This window comes from Thamnophis sirtalis, unplaced genomic scaffold, assembly GCF_051295495.1.
Source record: "Thamnophis sirtalis isolate CommonGarterSnake01/CBP01778 unplaced genomic scaffold, rThaSir2_p1.2 scaffold_10, whole genome shotgun sequence".
In the NCBI taxonomy this organism is placed as follows: domain Eukaryota; kingdom Metazoa; phylum Chordata; class Lepidosauria; order Squamata; family Natricidae; genus Thamnophis; species Thamnophis sirtalis.
Genome location: NW_028261390.1, coordinates 62334775 through 62352069, shown reverse-complemented (window position 1 = coordinate 62352069; position 17295 = coordinate 62334775). Strand labels below are relative to the sequence as shown.

The 17295-nt window shown below is 43.8% G+C and overlaps 1 protein-coding gene across 1 annotated transcript in view; it reads left to right on the top strand.

The window, feature by feature from the left end:
• Positions 1–17295, top strand: part of CRACD (capping protein inhibiting regulator of actin dynamics) — a 171442-nt gene that overhangs the window by 1011 nt on the left and 153136 nt on the right. The window lies entirely within an intron of this gene.

Here is a 17295-nt window from a genome sequence, read left to right as displayed (position 1 = left end):
GAAGGTGGGGGGGAGAGGAGAACCAGGAGAACCGGTGAAAGGGAGAGAAGGTGTCGCTTGGCACCCCGCCTCCCCCCCTCTGCTTTGCGGGTCGAAAGAAAATTGGAAACCGCAACTGTCCCTCTTGCAATTTTAATAGGGTTCACAATAGCGCTGCTTGAACCTGAGCTGCTTAAGGGAGGAGGAGGAGGAGATGTTAGCAGGGAGAAGGAAGTGCCCTTTGCAATAGCAATAGCAATAGCAGTTAGACTTATATACCGCTTCATAGGGCTTTCAGCCCTCTCTAAGCAGTTTACAGAGTCAGCATATTGCCCCCAACAACAATCCGGGTCCTCATTTTACCCACCTCGGAAGGATGGAAGGCTGAGTCAACCCTGAGCCGGTGAGATTTGAACCGCTGAACTGCTGATCTAGCAGTCAGCTGAAGTAGCCTGCAGTGCTGCATTTAACCACTGCGCCACCTCGGCTCTGCAACTCAGGAGGAGTAAAAGCCCCTTGCCCATGGGGTTGGGATTGGGATGTGGCGTTGGCTTCCGCCAAACGGAGAGACCCGGGCGATGACGAGGCAAGTCACAGGCGACATTTCAACCTGGCCACAAAATAAATAGCCGAATTGTAGCGGAAGCAACTTGCTCAGTGAAGGCAGTCAGGAGGTAATTACCTTCTCTGGTAGAACCAATAAACAAATGCCCCATTTCCCCGAAAATAAGACCTCCCCGGATAATAAGCCCGATCAGCTTTTGACCGCATGCACGGAAATAAGCCCTCCCCTGAAAATAAGCCCTCCCCCAAAAATATTGCAACACAGCAGCAGCCATGAGGTGACCACGCTCCTCGCCTCCTGCACCTCAGAAATAATAAGACCTCCCCGAAAATAAGGCCAAGCACTCAAAAAAAAATGAGACCCTGTCTTATTTTTGGGAAAACATGGTATGTCTTTTTTTCCCCGGTGACCTTTTGTTTATATTTTACCCTTATTTATATCCTGCTTTTCAGGAGGCATAGCCTTCCATGACAGGAGACTACCTGAAGCTACTGAAAAACAGGTTGTGTGAAATGCAGAGGTGCATGTTTGAATAAATCCAGCGTAGGTTCTGTGGGAAATCATGAGGAAACCATCAGAAATCACGTGCTGATTTTTTTCTCCCCAGCAGAAACTGGCTGTGCAATGATTTTTATCTGCTGCTGTCTTCCTGTCACAGTTGGATTGTCATCCCCACATGTATGCTGTGCACAGGGAAGAGGGTCAAGAGGGCAGTTACAACGGTGTGATCCAAGTCCACTCATTTTTCTACATTTTGTTCCCCTTTAACAATCCGATAATCCAGGCCTGTCAAACTGGCGGTCCGCGGGCCGGGTGCTTCACTTGTAGGCCACGCCCACACCGGCTCCACAAAAGCAAAAAAAAAGTCACGCCACGTCACATGGCGTGACCCGACAAATGCACGCACGACAAAAGCACGCCGACGAAACCGCAGCGTGAAAACCGCAACATCATCAACGCGCCGACAACAGCGCGCTGACAGAAGCGCGATTTAAGTTAAGGTAAGGGTTAGGTTCAGGGTTAGGTTCAGGGTTAGGTTCAGGGTTAGATTTAGGGTTAGGTTTAGGTTCAGGGTTAGGTTTAGGGTTAGGTTTAGAGCATGCTTCTGTCGGTGTGCTGTTGTCGGCGCGCTGTTGTCGGCGCACTTCTGCGCTCATTCATCGGCGTGATTTAGAACTCACAGTTTTCTCGCCGCGGTTTCGTCAGGCGTGCTTTTGTTGAGCGCGCATTTGTTGGTGAACCGTCACATGATACAATCGAGTTTGACACCCCGTGCTGTAATTCCTTGCATCAAGGTAGACTCGGGGCAACTGAATACCTATGTGGAATTCATAGCAGATATTATCTCTGTGCACCAAGAGAGAGGAATAGTTGCTGTTACCTAGGATCAAACTCACAGACTCTTGATTGCCAGGCGAGAGCTCCATCTCTCTGTCCCCACTCATTTTGTACACGATACACGCAAAATAGATGAAGCTTTGGCACTGTTGGTTGTAACTGCCATCTTGACTTTTTTGACCCTCTTTCCCCTTTAAAAAGGAATTAGAAAGAAAGGAAGCTAGTGGTCAAAAGTGTTTCCCCCTTTCACACAGTAAGAATTATATTCTGTGGCTAAAAACAGAAAACGTTAACAGTTTTTGCCCAATATTCAGCTATTAAAAGCAGCCGATCGAATCACCCAAAATCAATACAGGATTAAAGACTGCTATATAAATGAGGTGCTAAGCGGCTGGAAGTATTTCCCAAGCAGGGGAAGAGCTAGGAAGTCGTTTTAAAAGATGATTTCGTTTCAGGATTAGACTAAAAAAAAAAAGGGGGGGGGAGTGTTAGAAGTGGTGTAACCTTCAGTATCTTGCCAGTATCATGGACTTAGTTTAGTAGTTTCAAGCTTAGCAATTGTGCATGTGTGATGGTCTTTTAGCCATGTATCAAATTGTGGGTATTTAAGATATTTTTAAATCTACTGTGACAGGGGTGTCAAACTCAATTTCATTGAGGGCCACGTCATGGTTGTGTTTGACCTTGGGGAGACTGGGGTGGGCGTGGCCAGGGTGGGCGTTGTCAGCTCAATGTCACTCATGTCGGGAGGCATCTATGGCCGCCTGAGTGCTTTGCCAGAGAAAATGTTTCCCCAAGCTCTGTTTTCCCTGGCAGAGACACCGCAGGCCACTCCTTCCCTGTTTCCAGGGGGGGTCCTCCAGGCCACATCTAAACACCCCATGGGTCGGATCCAGCCCCAGGGCCTTGAGTTGGACACCCCTGTCCTATGATCACAAATTTGCCTTGGGAATTGTTTTTGACCTCTGCAAAACCTGGTCTCAAACGGTATAGGGTTTCCTGCCTAGGCAGTGGGGTTGGACTAGAAGATCTCCAAGGTCCCTTCCAACTCTGCTATTGTATTATTGTATTATTGGTAACTGGGGGAAATAGATCAGAGACATCCTGTAATGGTTGGTGGTTTTTAGTTTAAACCACAGGGGTCAAACTCGATCGCATCATGTGATGTATTGTGACGGGTTTTTTCTTTTCTTTTGCGGAGCTGAGGTGGGCGTGGCCTGCGCGCGATGCATCCGGCCCGCGGGCCATCAGTTTGACAGCCTGGTTTAAACAGCTTGCCAGCTGGTTAAACGTAACGCCCTGTGTACGAAGAATTGAGCACCTCTGCATTCCAACTCTGAAAAATGGCGTATGGACATTTTTTTAAAGTTTAGAAGTCCCTGCTCGCTAAAATTCTCCTCATCGGTTATTATTCCTGTCCATCAGCTGGTAGTTTCTGATGGTCGTCCCACAAGCTCAAAAATTCTTGTTGAGTTACTAGCAGTTGGTTTAGATCCCTTTAGGTTTGCGCCCCTTAAATCTCATGCACTGCTTAGCAATGCCTAGTCATTTCAAGAATAAATGATTAAAGAGACATGTTTTAGAGCTCAAAGTGGTGAATACTTTAAACAAGTGTTTTAGACGAATGTAAAAAATTAACGTAGCGTGCTTGTTTCTGGTTTAGCATAATTTGGGAAGCCAGCCCCTAGGATTTATAAAATTTGGTTTAGACTTTTGAGCCTTGTTTAATGAACAATGGTTAAAAAATCCTGTTTTAATAGTAAAGAATTCTTACTATTAAATCTAACTTAGACCCTCGAGAGGAACATGAAATGTATTTAATGGGAGAAAAAATAGATGATGATGTCTCTGAATGAAGATTTGAGGAAATTATTGTGCTGATTTATGAAACTAAGAGGACTATTAGTCAAAGATGTCATTTTAAGTCTTTGTATTCACTTTGGTGGCAGCAGAAGGGAATAAGGCTGCAACAGTACAACTCATTAGGAAACAAACAAGGATTAGTGCGTTGTTTACTTAGCACTTGATAAGCCAGTTTGATGCAGTGGTTAGGGTGCTGCATAGAAACCAGGAGACTGTGAATTCTAGTCCTGCCTTAGGCATGAAAGCCACCTGGGTGCCTTTAAAACAGTCCCTCTCAGTCCAACTCACAGAGCTATTGGGTGGGGGAGGGATGGACAGGAAGTGGAAAGAGTATTATTTATGTTTGCTGCATTCAGTTACTTATAGAGTAATAAAGGCAAGATAAAAATGTAAACCAGAAGTTGGATTATCTCAATAGCCGGGTTGTGTTACTAAACCCTTATTAAAACTCTTTTGAGCTGAGTTGGAGAGTTGGTGGCTAATTAGGGCTGTCAACATTGGCCAATGGCATATGGAAATGGTTGTGCTTATCTAGACCACAGCCTTGAGATTTTTCATCCAAGTACTAACTAGACATTAATTTGGGTAGTTGTTTTTTTAGAAGAGCCAATCTCACAAGGTACTATCTACAGCCCAGAAGTAAAAGAGGCAAAGAAGGAAGAAGTAATGGATTGTTAGAAGAGAATCTCACCTGATCATTTTAGGTCTTCCAATGATGTACCCATCATCACTTGCTGGTCCTTCTCTTTTTCTCTTTTCTTCCACCTTTCCCAGCACTAGGCCTTTCTCTAGAGACAAGAAGACCTTTGCTTAATGTTTCTGAAATGGGATAATTTGAGGCTGCTCATGTGTGCCTCAGCTTGATTGATTTGTTCAATGACCCCTTTGTTTGTTCTCATGGTATTCTCGGGAGCCAAATTTCAAAATTTGTGATTGGATAGGTAATAAGACAATAGCAATAGCAATAGCAGTTAGACTTATATACCGCTTCATAGGGCTTTCAGCCCTCTCTAAGCGGTTTACAGAGTCAGCATTTCGCCCCCACAGTCTGGGTCCTCATTTCACCCACCTCAGAAGGATGGAAGGCTGAGTCAACCTTGAGCCGGTGAGATTTGAACCGCTGAACTGCAGATAACAGTCAGCTGAAGTGGCCTGCAGTACTGCACCCTAACCACTGCGCCACCTCGGCTCTTAGTTCAAGCACTGAACTAAGTTGGATGGAGATTATAATTTCAAAAAAAGAAAAGAAAAAGAAACTAAGCCAAGTAGCTAAAGAAGATTAGAAGACAATCTAGAAATCAGAATGGCTGTGGGAACATTATAAGATTTTTATTCAAAAAAAAGCTCAACTTATTTATACTGCAATTTATTTGTTTTGACCAGTAGGAACAGAAATATTAGGGACGCGGTGGCTCAATGGCTAAGACGCTGAGCTTGTCAATCAGAAAGGTTGGCAGTTTGGCGGTTCGAATCCCTAGCACTGCGTAATGGAGTGAGCTCCCATTACTTGTCTCAGCTTCTGCCAACCTAGCAGTTTGAAAGCATGCAAAAATGCAAGTAGAAGGACCACCTTTGGTGGGAAGGTAACAGCGTTCCATGCGCCTTCGGCGTTTAGTCATGCCGGCCACACGACCACGGAGACGTTTTCGGACAGCGCTGGCTCTTCGGCTTTGAAAACAGAGATGGGCACCTCTCCCTAGAGTCGGGAACGACTAACACATACCGTGTTTCCCCAAAAATAAGACAGGGTCTTATGACTCCTGAAATAAGCACTTGGTCTTATTTTCGGGAAGATCTTATTATTTTTGAGGTGCAGGAGGTGGTGAGCGTGGTCACCTCATGGCTGCTGCTGTGTTGCAGTATTTTTGGGGAGGGCTTATTTTTGGGGGAGGGCTTATTTAGTACATGCGCTCAAAAGCCCGATTGGGCTTATTATCCGGAGAGGACTTATTTTCAAGGTTAGGGTATGTACAAGGGGACCTTTAACAGAAATATTGCCTTTTGGCCTCCCAGATGTTATTGAACTAAGCCTCTCAAAACTTACAATTGGCCATGTTGTCTGAGGTGCTAGAGGTTGTAATTCAGCAAGATGTAGTGAACTACAAACCTCACCTTTCATTAAAAAAAAAAGACCTCAGCCATGCTTTCAATCTATCATCATCATTCGTGAAATTAGTGTTGATAAAGGCTAACGTCCTAAGATGTGTGAATAAATCACATAATTATGAACTAAGTTACATGGAAAATAACAATGAAACTCCAAGGGCATCTAATTAGCTACTAGGATGCTAAAACAATTAAAGGTGCATTGGAAAGTCACACTCTAAGCACTGCCATTTTGTTCTTACATCGTACTTAAGTATGTTAGGGCAAAATCAGTATGGTTATGAAAGGACACATTTTTCATCACTTACCTCCCCCTTTCTACTCATGTCAATGTATATGGATGTCCATGAGGGTTAGGTGTTTATAGGGGGATAAATTACCAAACATGCATAACCATGCAAATGTAATACCTTTAATCCATAAAATCCACATACATATGTTATATTAAATTTATATAATAAAAAATGGCTGTGTGTATGTTCCAGCATAACTCTGGAATGCCTCAAGCAATTTGAACCAAACTTGGTACACAGATGACTTACTTTTTGGAAACAAATACTGTGGGGGTAAGACACCCCTAACACCCCTCGGGTGTGTGTGTTTTGTTAGGATACAGCTTGTTGTGCCTTAAACGGCTTCTACTGTACCACCTTAAAATAGCAATAGCAGTATAGAATAGAACCAAACTTGGTACACAGATGACTTACTCTCTGGAAACAAATACTGTGGAGGTAAGACACCCCTAACACCCCTCGGGTGTGTGTGTTTTGTTAGGATACACCCTGTTGTGCCTTAAATGGCTTCTACTGTACCACCTTAAAATGGCTTCTACTGTACAGCACTGTGGAGTTGCCATGGTAACAGCTTCACAGTACTCCACAAGGGGGCTCCCTCTGGTAAGGGGGAAAATCCAACATTAGAAATTGCAGCAGATTCATGAAAGGAGGGTTGGGATAAATAAATACCTGTGCAGCGCCGGGTTGTCAGTTAGTACATAATAAAAATATAATGCAGATATTTATGTGATAATGTCAATGCGCACACATGGTGTCACAGCGACATTATGCTGTGGATGTGGCTGAACCAGTGGTGGGATTCAAATAATTTAACAACCGGTTCTTTCACCTAATGACCTGCTGGGTAGGCAGGGATCAGTGGTCATGTGACTGGGTGGGTGTGGCCAATTCAACGTCACTCAGGTTGATGGGCGCTTCGCCTTAGCTGTTACAATGTAATAAGGGTTAACCAGAGAGGCAGTTTCTGTAAGCAGGGCAATAAGGATTAGACTGGAAACAACACCAGAATGTTTCCTTCCTGCCTTCCTTACAGGATTAGCCCTGTAAAGTGGAAAAAAATAAAATGGGATTTCTTCCAACAACCGGTTCTCCAAACTGTTTAAAAAGTTAACAACCGGTTCTCCTGAATGGGTGCGGACTGGCTGAATCCCATCACTGGGCTGAATCCAAGCTTAGTATGCTGTATGAATATGGCAAGTAGGGTTTGAGTTAACCCAGTAGTTCAATATATTGCATGAACATAGCTGTGGGGTACCATCAAAGAACAATATGTCAGAACAAACTTCTAAAAATAGATGCATCTGAAACATATAACTTTTATCTTTCTGATTCCTCTCCCAGTCTTTCATCATATTTATTCTCTAAAAACAATGTCTTCGTTTCCTGATATCTCAGCTTTGAGATTTGATGATGTTCTCAAACAAAATTCCTCCTTTTTCCTTTTGACTTTATTTGCTTTTTAAAGGTCTTATGTGTTTACTTGTTCCTATACTTGAAAGTTTATCTTCCAGCTAGTACATGAATTTGTCCAAAATGCATGGTAATCGTACAAGAGTTAGGTAATTAGGTATAATAATAATAATAATAATAATAATAATAATAATAATAATAATAATAATAATAATTACGTATCAGTCAAATACCTGTTAGAAATCCCAAGCATTTCAGGCCAAGACCCATGTTATTTTAAGATTCTTAAAATTAACATAAAATTGAAACCTGAAGTTTTTCTTTTAGGATCGTTTGGATAAGGAATTGGGAAAAAGGATTTGGAACGTTGTTATTGTATATGTTGATTGCAGCAAGAATGCTATATGCACAGAAATGGAAATATGTATCAAGCCCCATAACAGAATAATCGATTGAGAAAGCAATATTGCTAATAGAGATGGCAAAATCGACTATTTTAATTAGAGAAAAGAATATATCTCAGTTTTGTTTAGACTTGGGAATCCTTTCTGGACTTTGTGCTCAAGGTAATAAAAATGAACTTTTGACTTTGGCTTTGCTGATTAATCTAGTTTTTTTGTCATAGAAATGGCCAGTACTTGTTGGTAGAATAAAAAGTTGAGCATGTACTTCTATTTTGTGCTTTACTGCGCTGAAAAAAGTTGGCGGTGCATGCTTTTTTCTTCTTTCCCCTTTTGCCTTAAATGTTTCTTTCACCCCTTTTCCCTTCCCTCTTTCCCTATTATTTTTATTATCATTTGTATTTTATACCATGGTAATCTTAGGGGAAGGGACAAGGTGGCTCAGTGGCTAAGACGCTGAGCTTGTCGATCAGAAAGGTCGGCAGTTTGGCGGTTGGAATCCCTAGCGCCGCATAACGGAGTGAGCTCCCGTTATTTGTCCCAGCTTCTGCCAACGTAGCAGTTTGAAAGCACGTAAAAATGCAGGTAGAAAAATAGGGAACACCTTTGGTGGGAAGGTAACAGCATTCCGTGCGCCTTTGGCATTTTTATCATGCTGGCCACATGACCATGGACCATGGTCTTTGGACAGCGCTGGCTCTTCAGCTTTGAATCGGAGATGAGCACTGCCCTCTAGAGTCGGGAACAACTAGCACATACGTGCAAGGGGAATCTTTACCTTTAATCTTGGGAGGGAGGGGAGAAACCCAAGAATTTCAGCAGTAACAAGTAACGTTTATTATGGCTTGTCCCATTTGGTTGGAATTTGGGACAATTTCCCCTCCACCTCCCTCCAAGCTTTTTAAAAATGTATTTACTACATCTGGCTGTTTCATTCTGTGCCACCTTTTGAGATTTCCTAAAGGAGGATTTTTGTCAACAAGATGTTCAAAAAGAATCAGTCCGTCAAAACTTTAAGAGACACCGGGGTTGAAGTTCATCTTAAAAAAAAAAAAAAGAGTTTTGATAGCAGTGATGCTTGATGACAGATTGCGACGTTTTTCTTTCTTTTTTAGCTTTTGCCTATGTGTATTTTGAGTGCCATAAATTTTCTAGACGGATGTACATGCAGGTCTCTTTAGCTGGAAGCCAAGTAGCTGGCTCCTTCAGGAAAAGGCACAATCATCCACTTGTTTCCCAGCTGCCAGAAGGTCCGTGTGACCTGGTTTGAGTGTATTGTTGCAGATTACGAAAGGAATCAGGCTAGGTGAGGAATGCTTATACAGGAAGTGGGCCAGGCAAGTAGGCATGAAGACCGACTGGGTTCAACCAGCCTGCCATTACACCTGTTCTGCTCTTTTGCACTGGACCTGTTGGAAGAAGTGATTGTGACCTAGCCTGATGGGGAGCAGGGAGATGGGGAGGGTTCAGGAGACTCTGCTTGCTGAGGTCGGACATGTCTTGGGAAGAGGAAAACAATTACGGAAAAGCTACTATGATAGCAGGATTATTATGGAGGGTTACAATGGTTTCTAGGTGGAGGTCTCTCGCCTCACAATCAGGAGTGCTGAGAGTTCAAACCCAGGTAGAGGCAGATATGTCTGTCTCAGGTCACGTTGAGAATATATCTGTTGGATATAACTCTGCATTGGTGACAGGAAGGGCATCTGGCCAGTAAACATTCAGCTCCATTCAGTTGCCCAGAATCCACCCCGCAAGGGATTAGGGAGGGTCTTTAAAAGGAGAAGATGATAGTAGGATTATTATGGGATAGTTGCCCGGATGCAGTGGTGGGATTCAAATAATTTAACAACCGGTTCTCTGACCTAATGACCAGCTGGGTAGGTGTGGCTCGGTGGTCATGTGACTGGATGGGCGTGGACAACTCAATGTCACTCACATCGATGGGCGCTTCGCTTTAGCTGTTACAATGTAATAAGGGTTAACCGGAGTTTCTGTAAGCAGGGCAATAAAGATGAGGCTAGAAACAACACCAGAATGTTTCCTTCCTGCCTTCCTTACAGGATTAGCCCTGTAAAGTGGAAAAAAACAAAATGGGATTTCTTCCAACAACCGGTTCTTCGAACTGCTTAGAAAGTTAACAACCGGTTCTCCCGAATAGGTGCGAACTGGCTGAATCTCACCGCCGCCCGGATGGTATAACTTATGAATCTTAGATATTTAAATGAGTGCATTCGTGGGTAGGGAAACCAGGGCAGGAGAAATATGGAGCACACCAACTTTTGGAGTACTATTATGTTAACTTTATGTTGCAGGTCATTCTTTTTCTACCAGAATGGTATCTTGAGATGTTTTACTGAACTTGTGAATATGAAATTCTCAATAACCAATAGATATGAGTTTAAGTGCAATGTATCGTATGTTTTGCCTCAAATATTTTTAAGAATACAACTCTTGGATTTTCCCCCATGTTTCTTTTCTGGAAACATGAGCTCCGGGGTCCATTAATTTGCAAAACCATATTTAGTTTTCTACAATGGTTCCTCATTTGTAGCCAGGGAGAGCTGCACCCGCTGCAGCAGAAGCGAGCAGAAAATATGGGCACTCCAGGAGTACCTTTATAAATGCTCACCATTTGTGTTTAATAATCCAGGTTAATTATCTGTTTGACCTTTGCATGGGAGGTTTAACATGGAGCTGCAGGTATATGCAAATCCTACCCAGCTGCATTTTGGCTTTGAAGATGCATTCAGTTGATTTTTTTTTTTTTGAAAAAAAAGTATGCAAGTAGAAAAATAAGAACCACCTTTGGTGGGAAGGTAACAGCGTTCCGTGCGCCTTCGGCGTTTAGTCATGCCGGCCACATAACCACGGAGACGTCTTCGGACAGTGCTGGCTCTTGGGCTTTGAAACAGAGATGAGCACCACCCCCTAGAGTCGGGAATGACTAGCACATGTGTGCGAGGGGAACCTTTACCTTTAACAATTATTAAAACTCCCCCACTCTCTAAGAAGAATAGTCAAATCAAAGTGGTGTCTTAGGATGTATAGTTACAATGAAACATACAAGGGTGGGAAAGTTGGTTTGCTTGATGCTCTTCACGTAAGTCACAACTTTCTTATCAGTGATTTTAAACGCTTCTTGGAATGCAATATAATGATACTGCAGCTGCTGGCAGGGGATCAAATGAACAGGACTAGCATTACCGAGAAATAAGATTGTCAAAGCTCTGCGTGCATTTCTTATACGTTGGGTGCAAATCTATTTCCCTGCCTTTCTTTCTCAAATCTGATAGCTTCCAAAGCTTTTAAGATTGCATTTTGTAGAATGTTTCATCCATGTATAACTGAAGTCCAGCAGCTTGGAGATAATCACTATCCAGAACATACACATACACTTGGTGTTTAATGACTGCAGACTTTGTATCTTGAGATTTTGGTTCTAACAAACTGCTTAATCATAACTACAGCCAGGATAACTGTGTGTTTGTTAATAAAGGCCCAGGGCTCTCTCTTATGGAGATTAGATGGGCTATATGGCAGCTTCAGGAATATATCATTTCATTGCAGATTGTATGGAGAATAGTTCCACCGCTCCAAGCAATTTGCATTTTGATGTTCCTATCTAGAGCCCTGTATATCAAACCACAAACAGATGAAAATGTTTTGCTAAAGAGAATAAAATTTGTAGAGAGCTTTCATGGTCTGAGCGGGATATCTACAGCATGTCTTGTTAATGGAGGCTGGCTCTGAAGCCTGATATACCATATTAAAGCTCTGAAGCTTTAATATACCATTAAAGCTTCCTTGTTGGGATCTTTCACTGGGTGAAAAGGCGCATCGCAGAGCAACATTTTTTGAATCAAGGTACTTCAGATGAGTCCAAAATCCTGGACCCATGACTCCAAAGAAAATGAGATTTGGGAAGGTTTTGACTATTTCAATGATACTTTTCATGATATCTTCAGCATCCTCAGAAGCCTGTGAAAATTTCCCAGCCAGTTTTGCAATCCTTCCTCTGCCTGCCTGCAGCAGGGCTGGGCTGGGCAGGGCAGGGCAGGGCTGGAAGGAGGGAGGGAGGGAGGGAAGGAAGGAAGGAACTGTCATGCACTCTCTCTGGCTCATGCCATCCTCCATGAGTTCTTCTGATCTGTGCCACCCCTCTGTGTGCCTTTCCTGATTCATGCATCCCCCTTGGCCTATGTCACTCTTCCACATGTCTTCTCTGACCTGGATAGTTTTCCTTGTGCACCCCAGACACCCAGGAAGGAAGGGAAGAAGGAAAGAAGGAAGGAAGGAAGGCACCAAGGAAGGAAGGAAGGAAGGAAGGAAGGAAGGAAGGAAGGAAGGAAGGAAGGAACTGTCATGCACTCTCTCTGGCTCATGTCATTGGCCTATGTCATTCTTCCACATGCCAGGAAAGAAGGAAGGAAGGCACCAAGGAAGGAAGGAAGGAAGGAAGGAAGGAAGGAAGGAAGGAAGGAAGGAAGGAAGGAAGGAACCGTCATGCACTCTCTCTGGCTCATGTCATTAGCCTATGTCATTCTTCCACATGCCTTCTCTGACCTGGATAGTTTTCCTTGTGCACCCCAGACACCCAGGAAGGAAGGAAAGAAGGAAGGAAGGAAGGAAGGAAGGAAGGAAGGAAGGAAGGAAGGAAGGAAGGAAGGAAGGAACTGTCATGCACTCTCTCTGGCTCATGTCATTGGCCTATGTCATTCTTCCACATGCCAGGAAAGAAGGAAGGAAGGCACCAAGGAAGGAAGGAAGGAAGGAAGGAAGGAAGGAAGGAAGGAAGGAAGGAAGGAACCGTCATGCACTCTCTCTGGCTCATGTCATTAGCCTATGTCATTCTTCCACATGCCTTCTCTGACCTGGATAGTTTTCCTTGTGCACCCCAGACACCCAGGAAGGAAGGAAAGAAGGAAGGAAGGAAGGAAGGAAGGAAGGAGCACAGTTACAGAAAGGGAAGGAAGGAGAAAGGGAGTAAGGAAGGAGCAGAGTTGCAAGGAGGGAAGGAGGAAGAAAAGGAGGGAGGAGCGAGGGAGGAAGGAAGGAGCAGAGTTTCAGGAAGGGAAGGAAGAAGAAAAGAAGGAATAATAGAATAACAGAGTTGGAAGGGACTTTGGAAGTCTTCTAGTCCAAGCCCCGGCTCAGGTAGGGAACCTATACCATTTCAGGCAGATCGCTATCCAATCTCTTCTTAAAAAGCTTCCAGTGTTGGAACACCCACAACTTCTGGAGGCAAGTCATCCCACTGATTAATTGCTCAAAATTTCCTGACAGTTAGAGGAAGGAAGGAAGGAAGGAAGGAAGGAAGGAAGGAAGGAAGGGAGGGAGGGAGGGAGGGAGGAAGGATTTTAAATAATCCCTGCCAGATTCCCATGTGGAACTTAATGGGAAGCTGGCAGGAAGTCAGACGTCACTCCTATCCCACTGCTTTTTTGCCCACTTATCATCATTCTGTTTCATAGTTTTGGTAAGGAAGTACGGAATCTCTGAAACAGCTGTTGGAAGAAATGTCCTTCTGGGTTCGGCTCCAAGTGGGGGAAAAGACACTGGAGACATGGAGGCTGCTTGGAAAGATGGTTTTAATGGTGGACAGGACCACATGGCTTGAGTCCTGAACAGAAAAGGTGATCACATGCTTCAATGTTGGTGGAGAAGAGAAGAGAAGAGAGGAAGAGAAGCCGAGTCCCTGGTTTTATGCCCTCTCTGGCCTTTGATCTTGAGCTTGTATTCTGATTGGTTGTCAGACTCCCATGGGGCCATGCAGGGACAACTCCCTAGGCTATGTTTTGAATCCAGGTTTGGTTGAGTTCTCAGATGCCATGAGGCAAGTTGGGTAAAAGGGCCAATATTATCATGCCTTAATTCCATCATTCTGGAGCTGAAGGGGAGAACTCTTTATTATGTAAAGTGGACTAGCTCAGGCTTTAATGGCCCATTGACAAAGTGGGGTGGGCAAGAAGCTACAGGGAGCTATTCTGTCTTTTAAAACATGTTTCTTTCTTTTTCACATCCAGATAAATATTCTGCCTTTTCAATATTTCCTAGGATATTTCATTTTTATGGGAGAGGGCTGGGTGATAACTTCCTACACTCAATGGGACACAAGTTGTCTGATCTTAAAACTTGGTGTATACATTTATAAATTGTAACTGTCATTGGCTGCAATGAGTTATATCCTCTTCTTCTCACAAACGTATGTATGTTATTTACTATTTAATGGTTGCTGTTAACATATAAAATACTCAAAAGAGCATTGTTTTCTTTGGCCTGTTTTCTGGATATTTACAGTCCAGGGGTGAGATTCTACCAGTTTCAGACTGGTTTGGGCAAACTGGTAGCTCTGATGATCAGCTGGGAGCGAACCCGTTCGGCCCATCGATCAGCTGGTCCCAGCCGCCCCACTGTGCTACTCTCCTACCTTTATCTTCCCAGCTGATTTGCGTAGCAGAATGGATTGCTGCGCGAATCAGCTGTGATATTCCTCCAAAGGAACCCAGAAGTGAAGATTTCTTCAAATTTGCGCGCTCAGCGCAAATTGCACAATCACCAAACCGGTTGTTAAACCGGGAGGATCCTACCACTGATTTACACACCCCTTCCTATTTTCTGTAAAGTATTTCTTGAAGATTTGATGTCATGCCTTTGGATTTACCCTTTTCAAGTGTATTGGCTGTATTGTAGTGGCGTTTACTCATATTTCCTATTACCTGATTAGACTGTAACTGTTGGAAAGCAGAGGCCTGCACTGCATGAATTGTTATCCGTTTTGTGTAAGAGTTTAAAAATAAAGTGTAACCACTGGTGCTTGTTTGATTTAGTGAGGCAGTAAGGTATAATCACGTTGAAGAGATGTGGAATACACGTAGCTCAGGGTTGAAATGTGGAATTCATGGTGCTCTCTGAGCTTTGTTTTCGTGCAGATATTTCGCTATCTAACTAGGTAACATCATTGATCTGGGTGTGAATTTTTCCCTGATGGTACTACCAGGCTGGGTAATGAAATGTCTGAGGCAGCAAATAACCAAACTTGGAGAACTCCCCACGTCCCATGGATGCAAAACTTTACTTGAAAATGCCAAGCAGCTGAACAAGAAAACAGAATACTTGGTTTGCTTCTGAGTGGCCAACATGGAAAAATATTTGAAAACTCAAGGAAGTAGCATGTAATTAGCATGTTCTACTGATGTTCTTGTTGTTTTGAATCGGGAGTGCTGGCCTAAAACAATGGAAGAACCTTTTGAGTTGAGGAGTCAGGTACCTCCAGCCCTGATAGGAAGCATCTTCTGTCTCTGCGTGTTTGACATCTGCTTTGGGAACTCAACCATGTGGGTGGCAGTTTTGGAGATAGCTCAGCCCTTTCCAATAACCCTCAATTTCTCAAGGCTATTTCGTCAGTGTTCTCGGCAATATTCTGTATTTCCGTTACGCAGTGTAGATAATCCTCAATTTACAACAGATTTGTTTGAAGTTACAACAGCACTGAAAAAAAGGGGACTTATGACCATTTTCTATACTTACAACCAGTGGTGGGCTGCTGCCGGTTCGGATTGGTTTGGGCGAACTGGTAGTTGCAACTTGTGGGTTGCCCCCCATGCCCCCCAGTGCTATGCTGTCCTATTTAGCCTTTTTTTTATGCCGCACGTATGCGCACAAGGGTCCCGTATGTGAAGCGCATGTGCAAGAGGCTGGGCGCGTGCGCGGATGGCACACATGGTCACATTTTCAGTGGATTGGATTGGATTTGGATTGGATTTATTACATTTATATGCTGCCCTTTTCCCCGAAGGGGACTCAGGGCGGCTCACAATTCAGTCAGGGAAGGGGGTACAGACAGGGGATAAAAAGACGAACATAACAATACACAATTTAAAAGCACACAACAACCATACCATTCAAGAAGGGGGGCAAAAGCTCTTTAGCCCCAGGCCTGTCGGAACAGCCAGGTTTTAAGGGCTTTGCGGAAGGCCTGGAGGGTGGTGAGGGTTCGAATCTCCATGGGGAGCTCGTTCCAGAAGGTCGGAGCAGCCACAGAGAAGGCTCTCCTCCGGGTAGTCGCCAGTCGGCATTGGCCGGCGGATGGAATTCGGAGGAGGCCTAATCTGTGGGATCTGATCGGTCTATTGGAGGTAATTGGCAGCAGGCGGTCTCTCAGGCAGTGCTGGGCGAACCGGTTGTTAATTCATGTGCCACTCACCTCTGCTTACAACAGTTGCAGCATCCCTATGCTCACATGTTCAGAATTTAGATGCTTGGCAACGGGTCCATATTTATGATGGCTTCAGTGTCCGGGGTCCTGTGATCACCTTTTGTGACCTTCCAACAAGCAAAGTCAATGGGGAATCCAGATTCACTTAACAACGCATGCTACTAACTTAACAACTGAAGTGATTTACTTAACAACTGCGGCAAGGAAGGTCATAAAGTGGGGAAAACTCACTTAACAACTGTTTCACTTAGCAACAAAAATTGCAGTCATTTCATTTATTAAATTTACAGGTCGCCCAATCCCGGAAGTCTTTCAACGAAAGAAGAAAAAAAGAAAAGCAAAATAAGTAAAAGAAATAGTTTAAAATTCACAACACACATACGTTCTAATCGGGGCTGGACCTTAACAGCCCCAGGCCTGCCGGAACAGCCAGGTTTCAACGGCTTTCCTGAAGGCCATGAGAGTGGGTAAAGTCCGGACCTCTGGGGGTAGCTGATTCCACAGGGTCGGAGCAGCCACAGAGAAGCTCTCCTCTGGGGGCCCGCCAGCCGACACTGTCCGGCTGACGGTATCCGAAGGAGGCCCACTCTGTGGGATCTTATCGGCCATTGGGAGATGTATGGCAGTAGGCAGTCTCACAGATAGGCTGGTCCTAAGCCATGTAGGGCTTTAAAGGTAATAACCAACACCTTGAGTCATAGGTTGAGGACTACTTGTTATAATAAACCATTTAATTTTGCCAGTACAAGTATTATCTCCATCAATTTAATCTCCTTATATACTTATAGGAGATTCACACTGCTTCATTAATGCCACGATTGGAGTAAAAACAGAACTTTATTTGGGTGAGGTGGAGGAATGTCTGGCTAATTCTGCTCACATCAATTATTCTTAACCCATTTTTTTCCTTTAATTGAAATTTACATGGCAAACTCTATGGCTGAAGCACCGTGACCCCCTGCGGTTCATACCTTTGGAAAACTGCTTATAAGAATAATCAAACTCTAGCAAATGAAGTTGAGCATAAAATACTTTGACCCCCTTAAAAGTACCTTTCCAGTGGTGGAAATTTGATTTCCCATAAGGGGCAAATGTTAAGTCAAATATTTTAACCTTTTT